The sequence below is a fragment of the Nomascus leucogenys genome, chromosome 10 (genome assembly GCF_006542625.1).
Source record: "Nomascus leucogenys isolate Asia chromosome 10, Asia_NLE_v1, whole genome shotgun sequence".
Taxonomy (NCBI): Eukaryota; Metazoa; Chordata; class Mammalia; order Primates; family Hylobatidae; genus Nomascus; species Nomascus leucogenys.
Window position 1 is genome coordinate 60,674,423 of NC_044390.1, and position 12,161 is coordinate 60,686,583.

Sequence of the window (12,161 nt, forward strand, 5' to 3'; positions counted from 1 at the left end):
GCCATCAGTGCCCCAGGGCTCCCCCTGCCGGCCAGGCCTAGAACCCGCCCCCGCCCCTTGCCTATTGCCTCTCCTGGGGCGTGACGTCAGCGGGCTGACGCACCACCAATGTGGTGACGTCGCCCGCCCGTTGCCAGGGCGACAGCTGACGTACGGCTGGGCTCCTGACGGCGTCAATGCCGGGGTTGGCCACTGGGGGGCCGGGAGCCTCCGGGCCCAGGTCGCCCCAGCCCCCACCCTTCCTCCCGCGGGGGCTTCCCCGGCTCGGGGATCCCGCAGAAAAAACTGGGAGCTCCCAGAGCTGGCCGCGTGCGGCGCGTGGTCCGAGCCGGGGGCCGGAGGAAGCGTCTCCTCCGAGCTGTTGGGCTTTTAAGCCTTAAACCCGAAATAGCTCTGATGTGCGGGGGCCGGGCGCAGAGAGACGGCGGCTTGGGCACAGATGGGGGACGCACAGGCAGAGGCGCGTGGAGACAGACAGGGACGTGTGGAAATAGAAACAGACAGACAGGGACACAGACGCCGTTCCCGAAGACGGGTGCGCTCTGCAGCCACCGATCTTTGTCTGAAATGCTTGGGGGAGGGAGAGGCTGGCTTACTTTACCTTGACACCCAGGCGCTGAAGATTATTGCTGTGCGGCCATGGGTCAGTGTCTTAAACTCTGTGAGCCTCAGTTTCTCTTCTGTGAAATGGAATGATATTCCCTACAGGGTCCATGTAAGAATGAAATGAGATCAAACCATATTGAACAGAATAGTGTCTGGCACTCAGTAAATGTTTAATAAATGGTAACATCTGACCCTGTGGGAACCTGTTAGAACTCGATTCAGATCATGATCTTCCTCTACTCAGAGCCCTAATAGCTCTTACCTCACTCAGAGGAAAAGTCAAAGTCCTCTCGTGGCCCACACAGTCCTGCTAGATATGCCCAGTCACCTCCGTGCCCTCAGCTCGAGCCATACTGGTCTAGCTGTTTCTGGACACAGCAAGCATGCTGGTGCCTCAGGCCCTTTGCACTTCCAATTCTCTCCACCTGGAACTCTTCCCCCAAATATCTGCAGGTTGGCCAGGTGCAGTGGCTCAGGCCTGTAATCCCAGCACTATGGAAGGCCAAAGCAGGTGGATCACTTGAGGTCAGGAGTTCGAGACCAGCCTGGCCAACATGGTGAAACCCCATCTCTACTAAAAATACAAAAATCAGCCGGGTGTGGTGGCGGGTGCCTGTAGTTCCACCTACTTGGGAGGGTGAGGCAGGAGACTCGCTTGAGCCCGGGAGGCTGAGGTTGCAGTGAGCCGAGATCAGGCCACTGCACTCCAGCATGGGCAACAGATTGAGACTCCATCTCAAAAAAAAAAAAAAAAAAAAAAAAATCCGCAGGTCCCTTACATCTTTTAGGTCTTTACTATATCTCGTCCTTTCAGGCATTTCTTTCTTTCTTACCCCACCCCCACTTAAAATTATAATACAACCTCCTAGGACTTCTGGTCCACCTTTTCCCACTCTTCCCCCCTCATACCACACTATGTAATTTATTTATTACATTTATTGTCTGTGTCTCCTCACACTGGAATATTACCTGCAGGAGGGCACGAAAACTTTAATTATTATGTTAACAATAATGTAGTATTCATTACTATCTCCTGAGTATCCTGAACAGAATCCAGAACATAATAGGCTTTTAATAACCTGTTCGATATCAGGTTATTATTGAGAACCTGATAGTGTAATGTTCCTAACAGTTCTACTATGTACTAGCTGGTTTATACCCTACTTTGGTTCTCTTGTTTTTATTTTTTAAATAGAGACTGGGGTCTCACTATGTTACCCAGGCTGGTCTCAAACTCCTGAGCTCAAACTAAAGCTCAAACTCAAAGTGCTGGAATTACAGGTGTGAGCCACCACACCCAGCCTAGTTCTTATTTCTTTATTTTTTTAATATTTATTTATTTATTTGAGACAGGGTCTCACTCTGTTGCCCAGGCTGGAGTGCAGTGGCACCACTGCACAGCTCACTGCAGCCTCGACCTCCCAGGCTCAGGCTATCCTCCCACCTCAGCCTCCAGAGTAGCAGCTGGTACTACAGGCATGCACCATCATGCCTGGCTAATTTTTGTTTTTGTTGTTTTGTAGAGATGGGGTCTTGTCATGTTGCCCAGGCTGGTCTCAAACTCCTGGGCTGAAGCGCTCCTCACACCTCAGCCTCCCAAAGTGCTGGGATTACATGAACCCATGTTCATGCTGGGCATGAACCACTACACCTAGTCTGGTTCTTATTTCTTTTTCTTGCCTTATTGCCTTAGCTAGCACTTCAGTTCAATGTAAATTAATGGAAATGAACATAAACATCATTTCTTCAACCTAGCCTTTAGCACCTGATGGGCCCTCAACAGACATCTGTTGAACAAATGGATGAATGTATAAAGATAGCTTAGGCCAGGCGCGGTGGCTCACGCCTGTAATCCCAGCACTTTGGGAGGCCGAGACGGGCAGAACACAAGGTCAGGAGATTGAGACCACGGTGAAACCCCGTCTCTACTAAAAATACAAAAAACTAGCCCGGTGCAGGGGCGGGTGCCTGTAGTCCCAGCTGCTCGGGAGGCTGAGGCAGGAGAATGAGGTGAACCTGGGAGGCGGAGCTTGCAGTGAGCTGAGATCACACCACTGCACTGCAGCTCGGGTGACCTGGGTGACAGAGCGAGGCTCCATATCAGAAAAAAAAAAAAAAAAGATAGCTTAAAGGTCACCTCCATTTTTCAGCCAGACTGCCCTAGACCATGTTCTGGGCCCCCACTGCAGGTTTTTCTACCCCCATTAAAGCACTCACCACTCTGATTGTAACCTGTATTCTCCAGCAAACAGAGCAAGAAATGGTACCCATTCATTGTGGCCCCCAGCCTCGACCTCCTGGGCTAAAGCAATCCTCTCACCTCAGCCTCCTGAGTAGCTGGGATTACAGGCACACATCACCGTGCCCAGCTAATTTTTGTTTTTTGGGTTTTTGTTTGTTTGTTTGTTTTTTTGAGACAGAGTCTTGCACTGTCGCCCAAGTTGAAGTGCAATGGCGCAATCTCGGCTCACTGCAACCTCTACCTCCCGGGTTCAAATGATTCTCCTGCCTCAGCCTCCTGAGTAGCTGGGATTACAGGCACCCACCACCATGCCCGGCTAATTTTTGTATTTTTAGTAGAGACGGGGTTTCACTATGTTGGTCAGGCTGATCTCAAATTCCTGACCTCATGATCCGCCTGCCTTGGCCTCCCAAAGTGCTAGAATTACAGGCGTGAGCCACCACGCCTGGCCTTAATTTTTGTATTTTTTGTAGCAATGGAGTTTCACCATGTTGCCTAGGCTGGTCTGGAACTCCTGGGCTCAAGCAAACCTCCCACCTCGACCTCCCAAAGTGCTGGGATTACAAGCATGGGCCACCATGCGTGGCCTAAAAAGTAAACATTTTTTTTTTTTTTTTTTGAGACAGAGTCTTGCTCTGTCGCCCACGCTGGAGTGCAGTGGCGCGATCTCGGCTCACTGCAAGCACCGCCTCCCAGGTTCATGCCATTCTCCTGCCTCAGCCTCTCCGAGTAGCTGGGACTACAGGCGCCCACCACTACGCCCGGCTAATTTTTTGTATTTTTAGTAGAGACGGGGTTTCACCGTGGTCTCGATCTCCTGACGTCGTGATCTGCCCGCCTCAGCCTCCCAAAGTGCTGGGATTACAAGCATGAGCCACCGTGCCCGTCCGTAAACATGTTTTAATAAGAAAAAAAAAGAAAGAAAAAGAAGCTGCAGCAAGTTACCCAGAAGATATCTAGCTAAAATTATTGATGAAGGTGGCTACAATCAACAACAAATTGTTTAGTGTAGACAAAATAGGCCTTTTTTTTTTTTTTTTTTTTTTTTTTTTTTTTTTTGAGACGGAGTCTTGCTGTCGCCCAGGCTGGAGTGCAGTGGCGCAATCTTGGCTCACTGCAAGCTCCACCTCCCGGGTTCACGCCATTCTCCTGCCTCAGCCTCCCAAGTAGCTGGGACTACAGGCACCTGCCACCATGCCCGGCTAATTTTTTGGGGGTTTTTTTTGTATTTTTAGTAGAGACAGGGTTTCACTGTGCTAGCCAGGATGGTCTCAATCTCCTGACCTCGTGATCCGCCTGCCTCAGCCCCCCAAAGTGCTGGGATTACAAGCGTGAGCCACAGCTCCCGGTCTTTTTTTTTTTTTTTTTTTCTGAGACAGAGTCAGGGGGATGGGAAGAGCCTGTTGCTCAGACTGGAGTGCCATGGCGAGATTGCAGCTCACTGCAACCTCCGCCTCCCAGGTCAAGCGATTCTCATACCCCAGCCTCCGGAGTAGCTGGGATTACAGGTGCGCGCCACCATGTCCACCTAATTTTTTGTATTTTTATAGAGAGGGTGTTTCACCATGTTGCCCAGTCTGGCTTCTAATTCCTAGGATTATAGGTGTGAACCACGGCGCCCACCCAACAAAATAGTCTTCTATTGGAAGTAGATGCCAGCTAGGACTTTCACCCTAGAGAGAAGTGAAGTCAATGACTGGCTTCAAAGGACAGGCTGACTCTTGTTAAGGGCTAATGCAGCTGGTGGCTTTCAGTTGAAACCAATTCTCATTTACTATTCTGAAAATCCTGGGGACTTTAAAAATGATGTTAAGTGTACTTGGCCTCTGTGCTATAAATAGAACAACAAAGCCTGGGTGACAGCACATCTGTTTACTGAATATTTTAAGCCGACAGTTGAGACTTCCTGTGCAGAAAAAAGGTTCATTTCAAAATACGACTGCTCATTGTCAATGCAACTGGTCACCCAAGAGCTCTGATGGAGATGTACAAGGAGATGTTTTCATGCCTGCTAACACAACATCCATTCTGCAGCCCACTGATCAAGGAGCACATTTGACTTTCAAGTATTATTATTAGTATCTTATTTATTTATTTATTTTGAGACTGAGTCTCACTCTGTCACTCAGGCTAGAGTGTGATGGTGCCATCTCAGCTCACTGCAACCTCTGCCTCCCGGGTTCAAGAGATTCTCCTGCCTCAGCCTCTCAAGTAGCTGGGATTACAGGTGCCCACCACCACACTAGGCTAATTTTTGTATTTTTAGTAGAGACGGGGTTGTATCATGTTGGCCAGGCTGGTCTCGAACTCCTGACCTCAAGTGATCCACCTGCCTCGGCCTCCCAAATTGTTGGGATTACAGGCGTGAGCCACCGCGCCCGACCTGTTCTCCTATTTTTAAAAATTGCCACAACCACCCCAACCTTCAGCAACCACCACCCTCATCAGTCAGAAGCCATCGACATTGAGTCAGGACCCTCCACCAGGAAAAAGATTATGACTTTGCTGAAGGCTCAGATGATGGTTAGCTTTTCTTAGCAATAAAGGTTTTCTCGTTTTTGGTTTTTGTCTTTTTTGAAACAGGATCTCACTCTATCGCCCAGGCTGGAGTACAGTGGCGCCATCTCGGCTCACTGCAACCTCCGCCTCCCAGGTTGAAGCGATTCTCCTGACTCAGCCTCTGGAGTAGCCGGAACTGCAGGCGTGTGCCACCACGCCTAGCTAATTTTTGTATTTTTTGGTAGAGATGGGGTTTCACCATGTTGGCCAGGCTGGTCTCAAACCCTTGGGCTCAAGTGATCTGCCTGCCTCAGCCAAAGTGCTGGGATTATAAGCGTGAGCCACCACACCCGGGCAGCAATAAAGTTTTTAAGGTTTTTTTGTTTTATTTTTGAGACAGGGTCTCACTCTGTTGCACAGGCTGGAGTGCAGTGCTGTGATCATAGCACACTGCAGCTTTGTCCTCCTGGGCTCAAGCTATCCTCTCACCTCAGCCTCCCAAGTAGCTGGGACCACAGGCAAACACCAACATGCCCAGCTAATTTTTAAGGGTTTTTTTGTAGAAATGAGGTCGCACTATGTTGCCTAAGCTAATAAAGTATCTTAAAATTAAGGTATATGCATTGTTGTTTTAGACAAAATGCTATTGCATACTTAATATACATATGGTATAGTGTCAACATAACTTTTATATGCACTAGGAGACCAAAAATTTTGTGTATCACTTTATTGTGACACTTGCTTTATTGTGGCAGTCTAGAACTGAACTCACAGTATCTCTCACCTCTGCCTGTATACTTTTGAGCAAATTACTCAGCCTCTCTGGCTCTCAGTTTTGTCATCTGTAAAATAGGAATAATATTCACACCCATCTGATGGGGTTGTTGTGAGGATGAAGTGAAGTCATGCATGTGAATTTATTTCTGTTCCTTTTTTTTTTTTTTATTGAGACAGTCTCGCTCTGTTGCCAGGCTGGAGTGCAGTGGCACAACCTCGGCTCACTGCAACCCCTGCCTCCTGGCTTCAAATGATTCTCCTGCCTCACCCTCCCAAGTAGCTGGGACTACCGGCGCACACCACCACACCCAGCTAATTTTTGTACTTTTAGTAGAGACGGGGTTTCACCATGTTGGCCAGGATAGTCTCAATCTCTTGACCTCGTGATCTGTCGCCTTGGCCTCCCAAGTTGCTGGGATTACAGGCATGAGCCACCGTGCTCGGTCTGTTTTCATTTTGTTAGGAGACAAGGGTCTTACTCTGTTGCCCAGGCTGGAGTGCAGTGACGCTATCACACCTCACTGTAGCCTTAAACACCGGGGCTCAAGTGATCCTCTCGCCTCGGCCTCCCAAGTAGCTGGGACTACAGGTGAGCCCCACAACGCCCAGCTAATTTTTAAATTTTTTGTAGAGAGGGGGTCTTGCCAAGTTGCCCAGGCAGGTCTGGAATTCCTTGGCTCAGGCGATCCTCCTGCCTCAGCCTCCCAAAGTGCTGGGATTACAAGTGTGAGCCACCATGTCTGGCCAACCCACCAGCCCCTCTGCTGTTCTTCAAACACCTAGAACATATTCAGACCTCAGATATCCTAACGCTCTTCCCATGCCCCTGACTCTGCTTGTGTTTTCTTTTTCTCTTTTTTTTTGAGACGGAGTCTCACTCTGTCGCCCAGGCTGGAGTGCAGTGGCACGATCTCAGCTCACTGCAAGCTCCGCCTCCTCGGTTCATGCCATTCTCCTGCCTCAGCCTCCCGAGTAGCTGGGACTACAGGCACCTACCACCATGCCCAGCTAATTTTTTGGTTTTTTTTTTTAGTAGAGACGGGGTTTCACCGTGTTAGCCAGGATGGTCTCGATCTCCGGACCTCGTGATCCATCTGCCTCTGCCTCCCAAAGAGCTGGGATTACAGGCATGAGCAACCGCACCCAGCCCTGCTTGTGTTTTATTTGCCTTAGACATATATATATATATATTTTTTTTTTTTTTTTTTTTGAGACAGAGTTTAGCTCTTGTCACCCAGGTTGGAGTGCAATGGCGTGATCTCGACTCACTGCAACCTCCGCCTCCAGGGTTCAAATGATTCTCCTGCCTCAGCCTCCTGAGTAGCTGGGATTACAGGCGCCTGCCACCATGCGCAGCTAATTTTTGCATTTTCAGTAGAGACAGGGTTTCACCATGTTGGCCAGGCTGGTCTCAAACTCCTGGCCTCAAGCAATTCCCCTGCCTTAGCTTCTCAAAGTGTTGGGATTACAGGCGTCAGCCACTGCGCCCAGCCTATTGTTTGTAATTTTGAAGAGGAACCCTGCCTGTGCATTTTCCCTAGGCTCTGCAAATTCTGTTGCTCAAAGTCTCAAGGATTTGTGAAATGAAGAAAGCAATGAAGAAGGCGATGTTGGAGGAGTCCAGCCGGCCAGGCGAGAGAGGCAGAGACATGCCCCTTACTGCTGTCAGGACACAAGTGCACATTTGTGGCAATCAGCCCTGGCCGCAGCCCAGGTGAGAGAGGCAGGGCCCAGGAGTGCTCAGGGTGGAGGGATGCCTCTAAGCCTGCCTTCTGCTCCCCTGGACAGCAGGCCGCTGAGGAGGGGGGTCCAGATGGCAGCACAGGCTGCTCTGGACAGCTGGCATCAGGCTCAGGCCACGAGAGTCCTTTTCCCCCACCCATGTTGTCAGCACCGGCAGCTACCAGCCCAGCCTGGGAGCCACTGGCCTGGCCTGGCAGAAGACAGCTGATGTCACCCAGCCCGACATCCCGCCCACTCCCCACTTCCTTCAACTGAAGGATGTGGCAATGTGCAGCAAATAACAGGGAAGTGAGAATAAAAGCCCCTGCCCACACCATGGCCCTGAATATTCACGGCTGCCCAAGCTCCATGCTCAAAGCTGACGCAGGTCTTGGAAGGATTGTGAAGGGCTCCAGGCATATGTGCACGTGTGTGCAAATACATGCATATATGTGCATGAACTTCATACCTGGCTGTGCATGTGCAACTGGCTGGTGGAACCTTCTGTGAGTCTAAGTGTTGCATAGTTGAAACCAAATTGTACCCGCAGGAATCTATGTGTCAGGGCAATACCACATCAGTCTATGTGAATAAGAGGTTGGCTGTGACTGTGTGACTGTACTATGAATGTGTAGGTGTGTGGGGGTGTCACTGTGTGAAGATGCAGCGGAAAACAGTATTTCACAGTGCCTAGAAATGCAGGTTCCGGGGGCTGGGCACAGTGGCTCACGCCTATATTCCCAGCACTTTGGGAGGCCAAGGCAGGGGAATCGCTTGAGGCCAGCAGTTTGAGACCAGCGTGGGCAACATAGCGACACCCCATCTTTCTTTTTTTTTTTTGAGGTAGGTCTCCTGCTGTTGCCCAGGTTGGCATGCAGTGGTGCGATCATAGCTCACTGCAGCCTCCAACTCTTGGAGACCGCGTATTTAAAATAAAACGAAAAAAAAATTAGCCGTGTGTGGTGCTGTGCGCCTGTAATCCCAGCTACTCAGGAGGCTGAGGCAGGAGGATTGCTTGAGCCCAAGAGTTTGAGGCTGCAAGTGAGCTGTGATTGCCACTGCACTCCAGCCTGGGTGACAGAGTAAGATCCTGTCTTTAAAAAGAAAGGAGGGCCGGGCGCAGTGGCTCATTGGGAGCACTTTGGGAGGCCAAGGCGATCGGATCACCTGAGGTTGGGAGTTTTCGACCAGCCTGGCCAATATGGTGAAACCCCATCTCTACTAAGAATACAAAAAATTTGCTGGGTGTGGTGGTGCGTGCCTGTAATCCCAGCTACTCGGGAGACTGAGGCGGGAGAATCACATGAATCCAGGAGGCAGAGCTTGCAGTTAGCCGAGATCGAGCCACTGCACTCTAGCCTGGACGTGACAGAGTGAGACTCTGTCTCAATTAAAAAAAAAGAAAGAAAGAAAGGAAGAAAGAAAAAAGAGTTCATGTCCTTTGCAGGGACATAGATGAAGCTGGAAACCATCATTCTCAGCAAACTAACACAAGAACAGAAAACCAAACACTGCATGTTCTCACTCATAGGTGGGAGTTGAACAATGAGAACACATGGACACGGGGAGGGGAACATCACACACCGGGGCCTGTTGGGGTTGGGGGGCTAGGGGAGGTATAACATTAGGAGAAATACCTAATGTAGATGACAGGTTGATGGGTGCAGCAAACCACCATGGCACATGTATACCTGTTTAACAAACCTGCACGTTCTGTACATGTATCCCAGAACTTTTTTTTTTTTTTTTTTTTTTGAGATGGAGTCTCGCTCTGTCACCCAGGCTGGAATGCAGTGGCGCGATCTCGGCTCACTGCAAGCTCCGCCTCCTGGGTTCACGCCATTCTCCTGCCTCAGCCTCTCCGAGTAGCTGGGACTACAGGCGCCTGCCACCACGCCCGGCTAATTTTTTGTATTTTTAGTAGAGACGGGGTTTCACCGTGGTCTCGATCTCCTGACCTCGTGATCCGCCCGCCTTGGCCTCCCAAAGTGCTGGGATTACAAGCGTGAGCCACCGCGCCCGGCCCCAGAACTTAAAGTATAATAAATAATTAGTTAAAAAAAGGAAGAAAGAAAAAGAAATGCAGGTTCCAGGTTTAAATCTCTGCTCAGCCACTCAGTACCCATGGCCACTTGTCTGTGATGTGTATTAGTGGGATTATGTTTGGGTTTGAGTGTGTGTGTGCTGAATTCAACTCCTGCAGGAAGTCTTTCTAAATACCCAGCCACGCCCTCTATTTCCATCAGTATCCTAATAACGATGTGTCATTATATCTTTTTGATCATGTTATTTCATTTCAGTTTCCTCCACTAAATGTCAGCTCCACTGGGGCAGGGAGTTTTGTTCTATTAATTGCTGTGTCCCTGGCACCTGGTACATAGTAGGTGCTGAATAAATATTGAATAGATGAAAGCAGTGCTGTGTCTATATGCTATGTGGGGAAGAGTGGGCACCGGCTGTACACCATGAGTTCCTGGGGTGCACAGTGCTCAGTGCTGGTCTCTGTCCCCAGCTGTTCACAACCCTTGCTTTAACCATCTTTTTTTTTTTTTTTTTTTTTTTTTTTGGTGAGACAGAGTCTCACTCTGTCTCCCAGGCTGAAGTGCAGTAACGTGATCATGGCTCACTACAGCCTCGACCTCCTGGGCTCAAGCGATCCTCCCACCTCAGGCTCCCAAGTATCAGGATTACAGATGTGAGCCATCGTGCTGGGCCCATCTTCAATTTTGTAGAAATGTTGACATTCTGGGATTCACTGTCTCCTGTATCAAATTCAAGGGAGCGGGGGTGGATTGGTTTATGATAAGCCTTCTTCCTAATCTACAGTTCTAGAATCTGGTCTTAATCTAATCCCCTCTTTAATTCATTTAAGATTTTTTTTTTTTTTTTGAGTTTTGCTCTTGTCACCCAGGCTGGAGTGCAATGGCACTATCTCAGCTCACTGCAACCTCCACCTCCCGGGTTCAAGCCATTCTCCTGCCTCAGCGTCCTGAATAGCTGCGACTACAGGCACGTGCCACCATGCCCAGCTAAGGATTTATTTTTTGTTTTTATTTTTTTTTTAGAGATGGGTGTTCCTGGGATCCTCCAGCCAGCCTCCCGAGTAGCTGGGACTACAGGCTCACACCAGGGTGCCAGGCTCATTCAACATTTATTGAGCACCTACTGTGTGCCAGGCACTATTCTAGACCTGATCCTGCCCTCATGGAGCTCAGACCCAAGGAGGAAGGCAGGCAGGATCCAGAAGTCTTATTTAATCTGTCTTTTTTTTTTTTTTTTTTTTCTGACAGAGTCTCGCTCTGTCACCCAAGCTGGAGTGCAGTGATGTGATCTTGGCTCACTGCAACCACCGCCTCCCGGGTTTAAGCAATTCTCCTGCCTCAGCCTCCCGGGTAGCTGGGATTACAGGTGCCTGCCACCACGCCTGGCTAATTTTTGTATTTTTAGTAGAGATGGTGTTTCACCATGTTGGCCAGGCTGGTCTCAAACTCCTGACCTCAAGTGATCTGCCCGCCTCAGCCTCCCAAAGTGCTGTGATTACAGGCGTGAGCCACTGTGCCCAGCTTCTCCTTTAATCTTGAGTGCCTTTCCCTAGTCTCTCTCTGTCCGAGGACAGAATTTTAGTCTTCACAGTCTGAAATCACCCGCGAGGATTTGTATGTTTATACAGGGATCCTGCTCCCTCGCTAGCCAGGAGCAGGGACCCCTACTGGGTTTGTTGGTTGCTGCTGCCCCAAAGCCTGGTCACAGTGCCCAGCACATCGTAAGTAGACACTTGGGAAAGAGATGTGAAATTAGCTAATAAATAAAATGATGGCGCAAAAGCAGGCTCCGCGAGCACGATTTCGCGGAATCCTAGGTGTGTGTCATTACCCACTTTGCAGAGGAGGAAACTGAGACTCAGGAAGGCAAAGCCGCCTGCCGGGCCCCACCGCAGCTCAGTGGTATGTGGCTATGGGATGTAGCAGAAGAAGCAAGGGTAGCCCCAAAAAGCGTTCCCAATTCCCGCAACCCCCCCCCCCACCCCACAGGCAGGAGAGACATAGCAGGGTTTGCACCCATGAGGGTGGGATGGGGACCGGGGATAGAGGGACAGTGCAAAACAACTTAGGGGTCTCTCTCCTCAGTCCCCAGGGCTGGAGGTGCTGTGCTGGCAGATTAGGAAATGCTTGGCGTTGATGGGGAAGCTTCCAGCGCCCTGTCCCCAGTTCTGGAAGCTGAGGCTCCGGGAACCCTGTTTTGCTGAAGCTGGGCAGCTCCAGTCTCCAGAGCCGGGAAGAGACCCCCGCGCTTATCCGGGAATCCCCGACATCTG